The 17,139-nt window shown below is 32.6% G+C and overlaps 1 protein-coding gene and 1 non-coding gene across 2 annotated transcripts in view; one reads left to right on the top strand and one right to left on the bottom strand.

The window, feature by feature from the left end:
• LOC150100593 (cell adhesion molecule Dscam1-like) overlaps nucleotides 1-17,139 on the bottom strand; it is a 119,014-nt gene that overhangs the window by 78,362 nt on the left and 23,513 nt on the right. The window lies entirely within an intron of this gene.
• TRNAR-CCU (transfer RNA arginine (anticodon CCU)) lies at nucleotides 8,922-8,994 on the top strand. Its single transcript has one exon. It is a non-coding gene; the product is annotated as a tRNA-Arg (tRNA).

Genomic DNA, 17,139 nt, shown 5'->3' with positions numbered 1-17,139 from the left:
TTTAGCCTCTCGCTTTTCTTGAATCTCTTTCTGCCTTTGAAGTTAACTATCCATTCCTCCTTTCAAATACAAGCAATCATCACAAATCAACGCGACACCTGCCTTCAATGATGAGTCCTCGATGAGTCCTTGACTCCCTGGAGGTCTCAGAAAATAATAATAATAAAAATAATTTCTCAAGCAACCTTGATATATTTAACAGTGTGGGAAGGAGCTCATGTTTGATAATAAAATAAGTTTTTCATTTGAGGCACTTTTCCCTTTTTTTTTTTTTCTTTCTTTCTTTCTTTGCTTCTTTCTATCTGTTTTAAACTATGAGAATTATGGAAACTCGTGGAGAAAGAAATTGTAATAAAAATTCTTTCATATTTTTCAGATTTTATAAAGTACAATTACTATCTTTTATTTACATTAAGGGGATATTAAATCCCACATTATTTCAAAGCCGAATAAGAAACTCAAAGATCGGAATCAAAGAGTTTCATGCCGAATATAGTAAACTATAAAAGTTTTGGCGGATTGTAGCGTGAGCTAAAGCACGTAGTTCAATACTAGCGCAACTCGTTGCAAAGGTGAAGTTCTGATCACTATTCTTAGTATTTCCCATAATGTGAAACACATCTCCTAGAAGATGTATGATGTTATACATTATGGTGGAAGGTCACTACCCAGACCGGTTTCGACCTTTATTGAGGTCTCATCAGTGAGTAGGTAGACCAGATAATACTGGGGTTACAGCGAAAAGAACTTATGTACTTTGCTATACGAGTTTGTTTTACATTACGGTAATACTAAGAATAGTGATCAGAACTTTTACCCACCTTTGCAACGAGTTGCTCTAGTGTTGAACTACGTGCTTTAGTTCACACCACAATCCACCGGAACTTTTATAGTTTACTAAATTCGACATGAAACTCTTTGATTCCGATCTTTCAGTTTCTTATTCGGCTTTGAAATAATGTGGGATTTAATATCCCCTTAATTTAAATAATGTTACATCACCGAAGTGAAGCCTATTGGCTCTTTTATTTAACTATCTTTTAAAAACAGCTTAAGTTATGCTAATGTTCTTCTGTTATCTACGAGAATCCAATACGAATTGAAATAATCTCTAGGTTAGCAAAACCTATTTAATGCACTGTAATAAGACGTAGAAACTAACAAATGCTGGATAGCGTATGGGAAATATGGCAATATGAGCTGATAGTTATAAAATGTCTTCTTGTTTCAGCGGTTAAACTTCGATTTTTCATTGCATAAACATTTGTTTAGCTTCGCGCTACTTTTTAAAATAATTCCGTGCCTTCTCTACTAAAACACAAGTGGTGCTTTGCATACGACAGACAACCCATACTCATGAAAATTCATGTTATTGTTTTTAAAGGCATCTTTCAACGGCTTTCTCTTGTACGCCCTTATCAGTCAAGGATGAGTTACCAAAGTGTTAACGGAGATGAGTGCAGCTCTTCCTCACCGGCAAAAATTACGCCATCGCTGAACTAAGCGACATACCCACATACATAAGAGATAAAAACATTGTTATAGACCTAGCGCGCTTATCTACGAAATAGGAGACTGCTAACAGGTAGTAAAAACATGAATGAATAAATATAATGCCATCTGTTGGGACTTCACCTAAGCATGCATATCATCTTTGGGACTTTTTTTATAATGAAATTAATTCGGGATCGTTTTTTGAATTCAATTATATATTTAGCTTAATCCTTTATCCAAGTGTAAGCAACCAAACGTTGGGCCCGAAGTATCTTCAGGACTGGGAAAACTCGTGGCAAAGGTGGACTGAGTTCTCATCACTTTCTTTAGTATCCCATAATGCAAAACACATCTCCTTGCGGACATGTATAATGCTATGCATTATGGGAAGGTTTACAACCCAGACCAGTTTCGACCTTTATTGAGGTGAAAAAGTAAAGGATTGCTCATCGTAGGCCTAGAGTAGTTAGTATAGAGGTGCAAGAGAGCCTGATAGTATTAGGAGAAAAAAAAGACAGCATGAGAGAGAGAGAGAAATGGCCTCCGCTATTTTATATGATGATATAGCCAAAGGCTATCTGTTTTCCTTTTTCACCAATCTCATATAGATGAACAACCAAAACACTAATTGAAACTAAAGCGTAAAGATGACTGATGCCCAGGTGGTTAGCCCCATCTGGGTTAACCGCCTTGAGTTGGTCTTCTCTGCCTGGGATTGCTGTTCAGTCATCCCTGCAATTCACTATAAGACTACATTGAATTAAGAGAATGAAACTATTTAAAAAACCTCTCATAGCAAGGATAGACAGAATTTTATCTTCCCCTGGTGAATATTGCATAATGTGGGCGGTCTAATCATAAATTTGATTAGATGGTGTAGACTACCCAGAATGCTTCTTTCTAAATACGAAAAACGTCTGACTGAACAATAAAATTTCCACAATACGATATTGTGGAAATGTTCCTTCTTGTGGTAGTGATCCTTCCCATAATGCACAGCATTATACATGTCCGCAAGGAGATGTGCTTTGCATTATGGGATATTAAGGAAAGTGTGAGAACTCAATCCACCTTTGCCACGAGTTACCCCAGTCCTGAAGATATTTCAGACGCAAACTTTGTTTGCTTACACTTGGATAAAGGATTAAACTAAATATATAATTTATAGTCTAACCAAGTGGAAAAAACTTCCAACAAAAATGCCAATGAAGTATTTTGGTATCACTTGATCATGGCAGTATTTATAGTCAGTTTGAGCTATCTTGCTGCAGACACTGATTAGATGTTCTACAGTCTCATCTTTCTGATCGCATAATCTGCATTTGCTGTTATTATTGATGTTCAAAATTTTTGCCTTTCATTGCATTTGTTTGTAATGCAATGAAAGGCGATGTACATTGAAATATATATATTAAGATAATTTCAGATATATAAAAACACAAAACACTACAATGGATACATACAAAATACCGTAGTTCTAATGAATGCCACTAGAGGTGCCCAAGTCGCAGAATTGTTAGCTTCGCATCGATACACGGCTTTGTTGTCACTTGCTTCTACTCGGATTACTAATTCGCTGGAAACTCCACTCCTGGTTGAAATCAGAGGAGTACTGATCTGAAATTAAACGTAAACAGATTTGATGATTTAAATAACCAATAGTTGTCTGTTAAATAATTTTAAGAGTAATAGCGGTTATAATTTGATACTTAGATTAAGAAGTTTCAGTAGATTAAGATGACACCAGAATCAAATTATCCACTAATGAAACTGAATGCAACCTACGTATTACATTACATTACATATTCAACACAAGCGTACTCAGTTCGTTGAAACTGAGTACGCATGAAAAGTATATAATCTACCAAGAACACTGTCGAGGTGGTCAGTTTCCTTAATTTCATCTGATGCAGAACATTGATCGTAGTTGTTAGATTTTATTGAATATCCGAAGAGGGGATTCAATGAAATCTCACAACTATTATTATGTTTTATTTTATTATTTTATTATTTATAAAAGGAATATTAATTTATTCTTTTAAAGAATAAATAAATAAATAAATAAATTTATTCTTTCTCTCGGGGGATCCTGTAACCCCTAGAGAGCGCGTCCCCTGGGTGGCGGATAGGGGAGCCCACCATGTGTGTGTGTGTGTGTGTGTGTGTGTGTATATATATATGGTGGGGTGGTCCGAATATACTGAATATGGATTCGTGGACCAACAGGGCCATAAGGGACAATCGTCATGATTGTAAGGGAAGCGGCATTCCCATGGACCCCTAGCTGGATCTGTCCTCTCCTTCTTCTACTTTGAGGAAGATCCACTTACTTTAATCTTTCCTATAAGGCCTTATCAGCTAATTCTTCTTATTTTATGACCCTTGTGCTATTAGAGTACTCGAGGGTCATGGGGTCTTTTCATTTCTGGCATTACAACTATGCCCTCTCTATAAACCTTACTATAATTCTTCTATAACCTACTCTTTCCAATTCAATATACCCTATTCCTCCTATGGGTTTAAATTCGGAAAAAAACTAGTTCAGAAGCCTTAAGGTAGTAGTCCTACCACTGAACTATTCCATCGTCAGGCTAGTCCCTTGACATGGAGAACATAATCCTACTTGTAAGCTGATAGAAAAAGATAATCGGATTGAATCTATGGGAAACGACCCTGGAATGGAAAAAGTAAAACAAAAATGGAAACGACAAAATATAATACACATAGCAAACTAGAATGTAAGAGGAATAGCATATAAAGAAATAGAATTAGACCAATTATTAAATGAAAGAAATTTTAAAACAGCATCAATCACTGAAACAAAAAAGAAATTAAAAGGAACTATGAGAACCGAAAATTTTAATGTGATATACAGTGGAGTCGACAGAGACCAAAGAGCACAAGCAGGAGTCATGATTTGGATTCATAACTCCCTTTCAAAACAGTTAAAACATTATAAATTATGGAATGAAAGAATAATAGAAGCTAGAATAAAAATAGATAGAGGCTATTTAACAATAATTGGTTTATATGCCCCAGAAGAAGGAAGAGAACAGGATAATATTGATTTTTATAATCAGCTACAAAACATATATAATAAAATAAATAAAAATGATTACGTAATTTTAGCAGGAGACTTAAATGCAAGAATTGGAAACACGAAAATTAATAATAATATAGGAATACATGGAGAATATACTCTAAACAGGAATGGTAAAACATTGATTGACTTTGTAGTTTATAATAACCTAAAAATAATGAATTCCTTCTATAAACATAAAGACATACATAAATATACTTGGGCATCAAGAGGATGGAAATCAATATTAGATTACTTTATATTAAATGAAAAGAGATCAAAATTTTCACTAGATGTTAGAATTTGGTAGGAATTCTAACATCTAGTGCAAGGAAGGAAGTGACCACTTCCTTTTTAAAATAAAATTAAGATTAGCACCTAAATGGTTACAAGTAACAAGAACAGAAAGAAAAATTGAAACATTTGTTTATAAAACTAGACTATTGAATGACACAAATGTACAATGGCTATATGAACAAATAATTAACCAGTATCTAGATAAAATAAAACAAAATGAAGAAATAGAAATAGAATGGCTTAATATAAAAACAATACTAAATGCAGCAACAAATAAAAGCTTAGGAAAGGCCAAAAAATTCAATAAAAGGAAAAAACTGAAGATCTGGGATGATACAATCAAAGAAATAATCAAAAAGAAAAAAGAAGCCTATCAGAAATGGTTAAGCAGTAAAAGATTAGAAGATGAAATAGAATATAAAAGAATAAGAGCCATAGCTAAAAAAGAAGTCAGAAAAAGACATAGAGAAACATGGAACAAATTTGTTTCTAATTTAGAAGATGATTTATATAAAATAAGACCCAATGTATATACAATTTTGAAACACTTAAATGTAGATACCAAAGAAAACATAAAATTAAACACTGAATTGAAATTATAAGAATTTCTAAATTACTACACAGAACCGTGGACAGACAAATATTTTAAAAAAGACAACTGGCAAACAATTAACGAAAATGAAAAGGAAATAACTAAAGAAGAATTAGAAATCAGCCTGAAAGAAACAAGAAACGGAAAATCACTTGGAGAAGATAAGCTAGGTTCAGAACTATATAAATACGCAGGAAAACAAGATTCAAAGAAAGACTTATTATTTTTAAATAAAATTTACTCAACTGGTATCCCCCCCCCCCCAATAGAATGGAGAAAAGCAATTGTGATTCCTATCTTTAAAAAAGGTAATAGAGATGACCCTGAAAACTATAGAGGTATCAGTATACTAAATTCCTGTTACAAAATATATAGCAGAATCTTAAATAGCAAACTAATGAAATATTCCGAGTACTTTATTTTAGAAGTACCGAATGGATTTAGAAAAGGACGATCATGTATAGACCCGGCCTTTTGCCTAAAATTAATAATAGAGAAAAGAAGAGAATACAATTTAGAAACACATATTGCATTTATTGACTTTGAAAAAGCATTTGACAAAGTTAAAAGAAACATATTATTTAACATATTAAAAGAAAGACAAATACCAAATAATATTCTAAAAGCTATCACAAGTATACATGAAAATAATCAAATACAAATAAGATTAAATCACGAGCTATCATATACGAGAGAGATAAACCAAAGGGTACGACAGGGATGTCCTCTCTCAGAAAATCTTTTTAATATTTACTTAAATGAAATAATAATAAAATGGAATAAAAATTTACATTAAGGAATTAAACTTTCTCTTACTGTGAACTTAAACACTCTCCTTTTTGCCGACGACCAAATAATAATTACAAATTCTGAAGATAAACTACATAAAGCTATTTTAGATCGAAATGAGATGCCCAAAGATTATGGTATGATAATATCAACGGAAAAATCAAAAACTATGGCCGTTAAAGGACAAGACCCAGCAAGAACTAAAATAGTATTAGATAACAAGATCTTAGAACAGGTGAATTCATTTAACTACCTAGGATGTATGATCACTTATGAAAATGAAAAAGATATAAACATAAAAATTGCAAAATATTTAAAAATAACAGGAGTAATTAACTCTATATTTAAACCAAACCTAGTTCAAAAACAAACCAGACTAAAATTATACAATACATTAGCCCTACCAGTCTTAATGTATGGAAGTGAAATCTGGACAATAAAACAAAAAGAGAAACAAAGAAACAAAGAAACAAAAACAAATAACAGCATAAATGAAGTTTGTGAGAAAAACTGCAAAGAAGACTCTATTTGATCACAAAAGAAACGAAGAAATTATGAAAGAAGTAAACCAAGAACCAGTAATAGAAAAAATTAAAAAATATAAACATAAATGGATGGAACACGTTCAAAGAACGAAAACAGAAAGATTACCAAAACAAGCCTTAAAGGACAAGCCATTAGGAAAAACAAAACTAGGACGTCCTCTTAAACGATTCAACGATGACTTCTAAGGCCGGAACAGGCCACGCTAGGCCTAAATCCTTGATTCGCATGATGATGATAAATTTATTCTTTTTCATTCGGTCTAAAATTCAATAAGAACAAACTAATTTTTGTAGAAAGATGAATATTCGAAGTAGCTCACAAATGACATACATATTTAATGAGAACACTTTCACTTGGGAGATGATAAGAGTTTTAATTTACATTTGAAGTACTTTATCACTAATCAGGAAAGATATGCAAATACGTTTTTGTTCGTCGAAGTTTTATTAAGTATATATCTGTAAAAAACAGTTTTTTTTTCAGGATATTTTTATCACACTCGTGAAAATTTTAATGATTTCTGAAACAACTTTTAAGAGTCCCAAGAAATTTCTGACCATCATGTTTCAGAAAATTAATTATTTTCTTTATTATTCTAATGAGATTTCTATCTCCCTTAGAAAGATTTTGTGATGGAAGCCTTTATAATTGTCTGACATGTCCAATCTCCTTTATTCTTAATTAATTTATTCTTAATTGCACAAAATTAGCAGCCGGTGCACTGATAGAACAGAAATCTCCTCCTATTAATATTATTTTACCCTTTTTTGAATTAAATATTTTTTTTAATCTATTTGTAGCAACTGCACAGATGTTGAATTTATGTTATGAGTTTATGTTGAAGCATTTAGATTATATGATAACTTTCATTTATTAGAAGCAAGTCAAATAAATAATTTAGACTATTACAGATACAGTTGGATTCACATCTTCACTAGGAGATGTGAATCACACGTACTTCTCTGCTGGAGCAATGACATGTGAGTTATGAAATTCAGAATAATGCAATTATAGTTCTGGTGAATATAAGTAATTTTAGTGGTCTTTATAAAACATTCCCGGTTTGGAAATGTTCATAATGGATGTAATCCTGAAAGGAGCTTGAAAGAAATAGTAGATCATTTCAATCGTGACGATGCCCCATCTTATTTTAATCTATTTGAATTTACTTGAGTAACTTTAAAGTGGTATATTCATTAGTTATTTTTTGTCGTAATAGTTTGTAAATATGGGAGTGGTAGGACATCGGGGTTAACAGTTGACAGCGCCCCTAAGGAGTTTTTCGATGAGCATTTAACTTTACTATGGAATTTAGACCGATTAGAGAAATTAATTGAACTAATGGACAAGTTTTATCTTTGTGAATCTCTCCTCTTTTTAAACCCGTTTTTACCGAAAAAACTATGGACTATGAACTAATTGTTGTTACAATGTTCTTCCAATACAGTCTTTCATACAAGACTGTTCATACAAGTGTCATTCATAGTTAGACTAGTTGCGACCTTTTCAACAGGAACATTGAACGTGTGATAATCCGATATTTAAGTAATGTATTTTGTCTACTGTCCGATCTAATCTTACAGTCTAACCTACAGTATCTGCCTCTGATGGAATTGGACGTCAACTTGTGATATGCAGTAGTGCGGGTTGTAAAGAGTCTTGTAAAGTTCATTTTTTCTTTCATTATTATTATTTTTTTCCCCTCACCTTCTCATTTACTGAAATCCACAAGATATTTTCAACAACATATGATCGTTTCAACGGTTCTAGTTACTTTCTACATGTTCGGAAATGTTTCAGAATTATATATAGTTTCCTTTGATTGATGACATATATATCAAAGAAAAAAACATGACTTCGATAAATATGACCAATCGAAAATTTCGTTGCAGAGACGGATAAAGAACCTCAGTGCAAAGCTATTGTTCGTTGTTTGTCCAGTTTACCTGAGAGGGAATGACACCGACTACTACCTTCAACTGGAAGGGAAAAAATATAAAAGTTCTTTCTATAAGTCGATCTTTAAGAAGTTTGATCAGCCATCTTGTTTTCAAGAAGCTCAGGTTATTTGAAATGTGTCGTTGCCTTTGGATAAATACAGATTCTTGAGGTTAACGAATGCAAGCCCCTGTGGCCTAATGGATAAGGCATCGGTCTCCTAAACCGGAGATTGCGGGTTCGAATACCGCCAGGGGTAGATGGATTTTCAGTAGGTTTTATACTACCATAATGAAAACTGTTTTAGAATATCTTCTAAAGACTGATTGTGTCGTAAGTAGACAGCGCCTTTCTTAAAATTGATTACACCGTAAAATAGTCGACGGAATTCGTGTGAAAAAAAAAAGCACTTTCCGGTTATTATTCATTTGTAGGATTGACTTTGGATTTCACTTAAAGAAATTAATTTAACCATGTTTTTGTTTTGTTTTGAATGCTGTGGTGATTTACTGTCTGCCTAACAAAACCCATGGAAATTCAGGATTTACATATTTGAAACTCAGTTCACAACGCAAGTAACCATTGAAATTGTTACTATTTTTTATTATATTTACTATTATATTTTATATTTTATTATATTTTATATTTTCTATTACAGCTAATTTTAAGGAACGTGCAGTGGATTACATCTTTTTATATTTTATTTTTCCTCTTCTTTTTTCATTTTTCTTCTTTTTTTTTAAAGATTTTCTTTAATTTAATATATAGTATATATACAGGCAGTTCCCGACTTACCGATCGACAGCCAACCGGTGCATAGGTGTACCTTCTTTCCATAATACGACACGGATGCCCTGTGTGTGTGTGTGTGTGTGTGTGTGTGTGTGTGTGTGTGTGTGTGTGTGTGTGTGTGTGTGTGTGTGTGTGTGTGTGTGTGTGTGTGTGTGTGTGTGTGTGTGTGTGTGTGTGTGTGTGTGTGTGTGTGTGTATTCATGCGCTTTCATAATTCTTAGCATTGGAGTACTGCACTGAGGGGTTGAATACAGTCATGGTTGGAAAAAAGTGAACCCAAAACTCACAAAAACTGATTAGAAGTTTTCGAAGTAGATTTTGATTCACGGCAAGCGCTATGGAAGCCTCGAATGTGACGTAATACTTTTTAGTGAAGATGAATAGCAATTGGTGGATGGATCCGAATGCCTCATGGTGTAAAAGTCCAAAGAGAAATATCTGATGCTTTCAGCCAATTATTGAGAGCTTTATGAAGTGAAGAAAGAAGCCACTGTTCAATGATCTCTTGATAATTTCATAGGCTGAATGAAAAAAAAAATGAAATTCAGCAAATTAAGCATTTTTTCCCTGTTCCCTCATACTATTTATATACTTCATTATATAACTTTGCATTAATAATTACACATTGAAATATAATACGTGTCTACATCCTGTGAATAAAACTAAGAGAAATGACATTTAAAAGGTGTGTAAAAAAATACTCTGAAGGTTTTCATGTTCTCCCATGTTCCAAGAGAATTGCTTCCAAGCTCTGACTGTTTTAACCGTCAATTGTATGAAAGGCTGTATAAGAAAATTATTATTTTTTTAATTAAGAGCAAACTACTTTTTGTCTTCGTTTGCTTACAAATATTGATTTAGAGGGCCCATTACATCTATTTAGAAATAAGCCATACAACGAAGGCTAGTATATGTCATAATATGTTAATTGAGCTTGGTTTTGTGATTATTATTCTATTTTTTTGAATAAAAAACTCCACGTTTTCTTGGGGAAAGAGTCCTGTGACCTTCGTATAAGATTCCATAACTCACATTCAATTGAAAAGTAATTATGAAAGCTAGAATCCCTCTAGGACTCGGTTTCATCTTCCTAGATAGGATTCAAATCTAGATATTGAAAACTGGAGGTGTAACGTAATAATAATAACGATGGGTCTGTCGACTCCATGGAGGGTATAATAATAATAATAATAATTTCCTCCCTAAGTGATGTATTATATTGCTCTTTAGACTTATTGTATCCTTTCATTTTCAAAAACTTCATGTGGATGGAATGGAAACAGCAATAAAAATATTGAAAACTCCCTACTGTCACTAAAGGCTCAAAATTATGCAAATACTAACCATGTGGATTCAACATGCTGGTTTGTATAGAAATTTTTACTGTCCAAGAAAAAAAAAATTTCATTATTTTTGAAGCGAAGCCAAAAACTGATATGTTGGTAAAGTTATCGTCCACATAGCATCATGGAAATTCGAACATTTTTCCTAAATATGGACAATAAATTGCCAAATCACCGTATCAGTATATATGACGATAAAAGTTTTAATAATAAACCTCTCCTCTACACCTAATTGATATCTTTGGTTCTCTGGAATTTTCCATCTATAGCCTTCTGGTATATTTCAAAAAAATAAAAATAGAAATAAAAACATAGTTTCTATTTGACATCTTTGTTTGTGGTTTTATGATGAAAAAAAAAACAATTCTAAAAAAGGTTCGCTGTAGGATTATGGAACTGATATACATTGGAATGTCAATAGTGTAAGCAAGCTACTATGGATTTCATTTAGTGCTGCTCTTTTTAAGGTATGGGGATGCTGCACAAAGAAAAGGCAAGCGTAATGGAAAATAAGAATAAGAACAATCCAACATCAGCATAGTTTTCTGTGTGCACTGATAATATCACGATTAAGTAGGGCAGTTAATAATAATTTTCGCGATCCCCTCGCTACACTCAGGACAAGTTACTGAAGAAGAATATTCTTATGCAGTATTCTGTATTTCTTACATTCACTGTGGAAAAATTTACAACCGCTAATCAGAGTGGTTATAACTTTTCAACAGAACCATTCATTGGGTGTGTGATGAGTCGATTTAACTAACAGTCTTGTGCTTTTAGTATTCTTATCTAATCTTAGTGACCGAAAGGAGAATGATTGGATATCTGAACTTTAGAATTATCGAGATATCGACCTGCGTCGAGATATGAAATTCTTGCAATAGTGGTTTGATCCATAACACTTGTAATATGATTAATTGTCTTGGGCCTTTTCCAATCACGTTCCTTCCAAATATTTTCATTTTCCAATTATTCTTGTACTCTGTAGAAGTTTCCCAATAACGTAAATTTAATAATCCGATATTTACAAGTAGTTAACGAAACCAAGAACTAACGTATATAGATTAGCTGGTTTACTGATGCATTTGGCTAATTTTTATTGCTGCTAACTAGCAACAGTGTTCTCGTAGATGTCAAAATATTAACTTAAGTATGCTGGGGTCACAAATCAATGAACATAAAAACAGAAATACTGAAAAAAAATATTGGAAACGAACTATGAAACCCTCATCCTTAATGTGTTAAACATTATGCGAAAAAGTGGTTGAAATATTTAAAAAAATCAAAGTAGTTAACATTTTGAGGAGTGTGAGAAATTTTAACTACATAAAATTATGCAATCGAATAGGCTTTCTTCATTTTGTGATTTACAGAAATCGATCAAGTAATGTGCTGAACTTAGTGTATCTATCTAAAATTTCGATTTAAAGCCTGTTCCAATGATACAAGTTAAACGATCAAGCAACCCCTGAAACAGTATTTAGGTTTGAGTAGTGCAGTATGGCATTTGCCGTGATTTGAGAGTGGACAGTTAAAAAGTTATGGACGTATTGCCTGATCCGTTAAGTACGGTAGCAGTAGTATTTGGTCTCCTGATGCTGACTAGAGCTTTGTTGAGGCTCCACCAGCGAAGGTGGCATTCTGGACAACGGAAATATGGCATTCTGGACATTTTAATGGAGTTTAAAAGGAGTTCACCAAAATAGTTGTTCGTTAAAGTCTGCCAAAGAGAAACATCATCGTATCTGAGACTGCCAAAGATAACATATCGAAACTTTTAAAAAAATCGGTTTATGAAATATTATGTATTCATATTTTTTATACTTTAAATAGATGTGGAGGGATTATCGTTTGATTAAATAGTTTCTTATACTAGCTTTAATAATAATAAAAAACATACAAGGATATTTTTGGATTCTCTGGCCAATGCTTGCATTACCATGCCTAGAATTGTATAGGTAACTCTACAAGCTCATTATATTGCTTCGCCCTTGCCGATGCTTGCATTTCCATATTTAGAGTCGTAGAAATAAGTCGACTATCTCATTATATTGCTTTATCCATTTGTGTGCGATACTGAAATTCAATGTTGTTAGCAACATATCATCTGTTGCTAATGGGGAATCAGCAACACGTAGTCCGCGCGGTTAACCTAGTGGCTGTGCGCTTCGCAACCATATGATTGGGAAAGGAGTGTCCCAGGTTCGATTCCCTTCGAAGACGTGAGGAATTTGAGGTTCTTCCTCAGCCATAGCCAAGTTAGCCGGTCTTAGACGCGGGAAGTAGGGTTTTTTCTGCCAGTTTATCTGGCGTTTTTCATCCCGCAAGCAGACAAACCGGTGCCGTGAACACACACGGACCTACAGTCATAAATGCTTAACCCCCCCATGAGGGGGGCTCAACTCGCCCCAATAAGGACGGAGGAGAAAAAGGGAGGTAACTCCATACGAATAAATAAATAAAAGAACAAGTTAAAGACAGTGGCGACTAGTGGCCTGAAATCGTGGGGGTGTTGCAACTTTCGAAATATACATACACACTGTAGGTATAGTGTATACGTGTTTGGATAAAATATCAAAATTGTGGTAAAAATTAAAAAAAAAAATTAAACATGAAAAAATATTGTTTATTATCGATAAAATTATACAGTTTGGTATAATTCAAAAGTACTTAAAAATAAAATCCATTCCTTTAATTGTAATTAAAGGAATGGATTTACAATTTTTGGACATTACAATTAAAGCATTTAATTGTGATGTCCAAATATTCAAAGAGACGGAGTAAACACGATAAGCACTACGAACACTCTACTACTGGCGCAAACTGCATATAAACAACAGTCGAACTGCGCGACGGACAGTGCCGCATTTCGCTAATACCTCGCATCTCACTATGACGTGCATATGCTTGCGCGCGTAGCAATATGACACTGTGGTAAACACAGTGCTGCTAGCGCCCTCCATGGTGCTACAAGATGGATTTTTATTATTTTTTATACAAAATAAGAGAATTGTATAGGATTGTTGATGATAACATTAAATAATACAATCAAATATAAATAAATTAATAAATATATTTATATATCGAGGAAAATTGCGGGTGCTGCAGTTCCGCAGTGCCTATGCACGAGCTGCCCCTGGTTAAGGAAAACCTTTAAAATAAAAAGGGTTTCAATGATGCGCTTTCAGCTAATTGGTGGAAACGCATCTTTCCAAAAGAAACCAGAACTTTGGAAGCAAACTCTCGATATCGTTTGATTCATTTTTAATACTGAATATATTAATAATTTGACATAGACTCATAGACAACTTTCATAGTATCTTAATTATATTTTATTCACAATTAAAAGTATTAATGAGGTGAAAAAAAATTGATTTTGTCACTGAACTTGAAACGTTAATTTGAAAACTAACATTCGTGTAGAGAGTAACACAATCAACAGTTAGAACAAATTGGATTCATTCACCTTTGGAAAAGCACACAGTAAAACGCTTCGATTTCAGATTAAGTTCACTCTTAACGGTAAACTTAGTAAATATACAGTTATTTTCAAAGTCGTAAAGTGTAGCAAGATAGACAAATAAATCAGGAAAATTCAATTACCTCTCTTTCGTTCTTAAACCAGCGAAGTGTGGCTGGAGGATTTCCGCCGAGGGCGACACAATTAAACCGCTGAAGATCCCCTACTCTCAAAGGTGATCCTTCTTCGTAACCAATAATAGTGGGTAGATTGGGAGGATCTTTTGACAGAAACATTTGCAAGATAGAGTAAGTGCTTGGAAACAATTTAAAATATAATCAGCTTTTTTATTTGTAACAAAAGTTTTTAAAATGGAAACTGGGCAACATTATTAAAACACATGCAGCAATCTAAGAGAATGAACTTTGCGGTATCTGAGTTCATTAAACATTCTTTAAACCATTAAAGTAGAAGATAATTTTTGCAATCTAAGATAAAGCTCTGTGTGAAGGGTTGGCACGACAACGTAAGTCGATTCTTATAAACGATTTACAAAGGAATCGAAGTGAATAAAAATGAATTAATCTTTCGCCTTCATGATTTTTTTCCTGCTTTAATAAAGATTTCATTCAGTTTCCATTTAATGTCACAAGAAATAACCGCTTTGTTTGTCGTGACATGCGGGTAACACTCGGATCATCAAAACATATACCAAATGTTAATGGATAGTTCAATATCCTGCGGTTATTTTTACTTCTTTTTTTTTAATATTTTTGAAAGATCTACAGTTTTCATTCTAGAAAATGATGAAAAGCAAACCAAATTATCTTCTGAAAAAAAAAATTGGCACGAATTTCAGCAGTGAACTATTTGGACTTGGTTAGTAGACACTGGCATATGTAAAGGGAATTGAAGATAAATGTTAGTATAGGAGATAAATTATTTCTCGTATAAATGATTTTTTTATAAAACAAAGTAAACGAAGTTTAAATGTAAAATTCAATCATTCCAGTATGTATGTAGTTATTTTAATAAACGATGAAACAAAAAGGATCTGAGAAGTTTCTAAAATTTATTAATAAGAAAAACGAAAGGATATAAAAAATGAAATTGAAATGATTACTTGGGAAACATTTTGCCAACTAACGAAGCAATGAATTTATCTCAGTGTTTCAATTGAATTTATTCTCAGAATTCAATTCGGAGACATCAACTTATTTAAGTTAAGGGATATTACATCCCATATTGTTTCGTCGAACTTTATATAGTTTCTGTATTCGGCATGAAACTCTTTGAGTTTCTTATTCGGCTAAGAAACAATATGGGATGTAATATCCCTTAACTTAAATAAATTTTTCATTTCTATGAGATCGACTAACTCGCTTTTTGTTAAAAAGGATTTTCGAAGGATCAACACTCTAATCCACGTTTGTTTAAAAAAAAAGCATCGTGCGCATTACCTACAGAAAAGCTATAGAAATACTACAAAAACATATTCTTATTTTATTTTTCCTCGAAAATGACCGACGTTCTCCTTGGGATTTTGTCTTTTATTTGTTGGAATGTTTCCTTTCAATGTCTGATTAGACACTGAGATATATATATATATATATATATATATATATATATATATATATATATATATATATATATATATATATATATATATATATATATATATATATATATATATATATGTATATATATATATGTATATGCCCGACATGTCACGTTTGTATACGTTGGCCTATTTCTAGAGTGCAACAAGCAATTCCTAGATCCATTTCTAGCTGCATATAAAAAAAGACAAATTCAGACCGACAGTGGCAGTTCTGAAACAACTAGTAGTCTTTATTTGGCAGACATTTTTGTGCCATCCTCGAAGATCAATGGATCGAGCTTGCTGTGAACCGCATCTAATGTGGTCAACAGTGAGAATGATTCTGGATAAAGGTCTCACCCCATGAGCTCTGTTTCTTATAAACGTATAACTCTTACAGAACATTACGTCAAAAGACAAACTACTATGCTATGACTTTTCTTGAAAATGATGTATCGTCTTAGGACAGATACAATTCGTTTCACTGCAATTACAAGATGGGATAATAATAATAATAATAAACATTTTTCTTATGATTTTATTACTAAGGAAATGAGTAGGAATAGAAGAATGTTTTCTTTATTCCTACTTATGGCCTCATAAGTCAACGGAAACTTCGATCATTTTGCAGAAAAATAAAATAAAATACTGATTAAAAAAAAAAAGGATTATTTACTAAAATGTTTTGAAGTTCTTTTTTCCAATGTCGTATGCCTTTTATGATGTTTAGTTATTATTATTAGTTTTTAATTTTTCATTAAAAATTAAAAACTAATTTTAATTTTTAATGAAATTAAAATTAGTTTAAAACTAATTTTAACAATTAGAATTAGTTTAAAACTAATTCTAATTGTTGCCACTAGATGGCCTTGAATCTCCTGATGGAAGGAAATTTAAGGCCATCTAGTGGCAACAGAACGAAATCTACGAAATACTGACTTTTATATTCATAATTTATAATTATAAATTCAGATAAATACGAATTACTGAAATTGAATCTACAAAAGGAATCATATGCTATAAGTACTGTTATGGCCAAATCGTTACACGTATCACAAAATTCGCTCTTCTTTTTGCACACACTTTTTTAAACTATTCAGCTCATTTATGTTCACCATTATTATATATATTTTTGGTAAACAGTAGACAAATGCATTAACCGGAAATATTAAGTCATTATACAATTTCTTTCAGAATTCTTTCTTATAT

The sequence above is a fragment of the Typopeltis vanoorti genome, chromosome 12, assembly GCF_054136105.1.
Source record: "Typopeltis vanoorti isolate ZY-2024b chromosome 12, IOZ_Tvanoo_1.0, whole genome shotgun sequence".
Classification (NCBI taxonomy): domain Eukaryota; kingdom Metazoa; phylum Arthropoda; class Arachnida; order Uropygi; family Thelyphonidae; genus Typopeltis; species Typopeltis vanoorti.
Note: the sequence above shows the minus strand (reverse complement) of the source record. Positions and strands in the feature narration are given on the sequence as shown.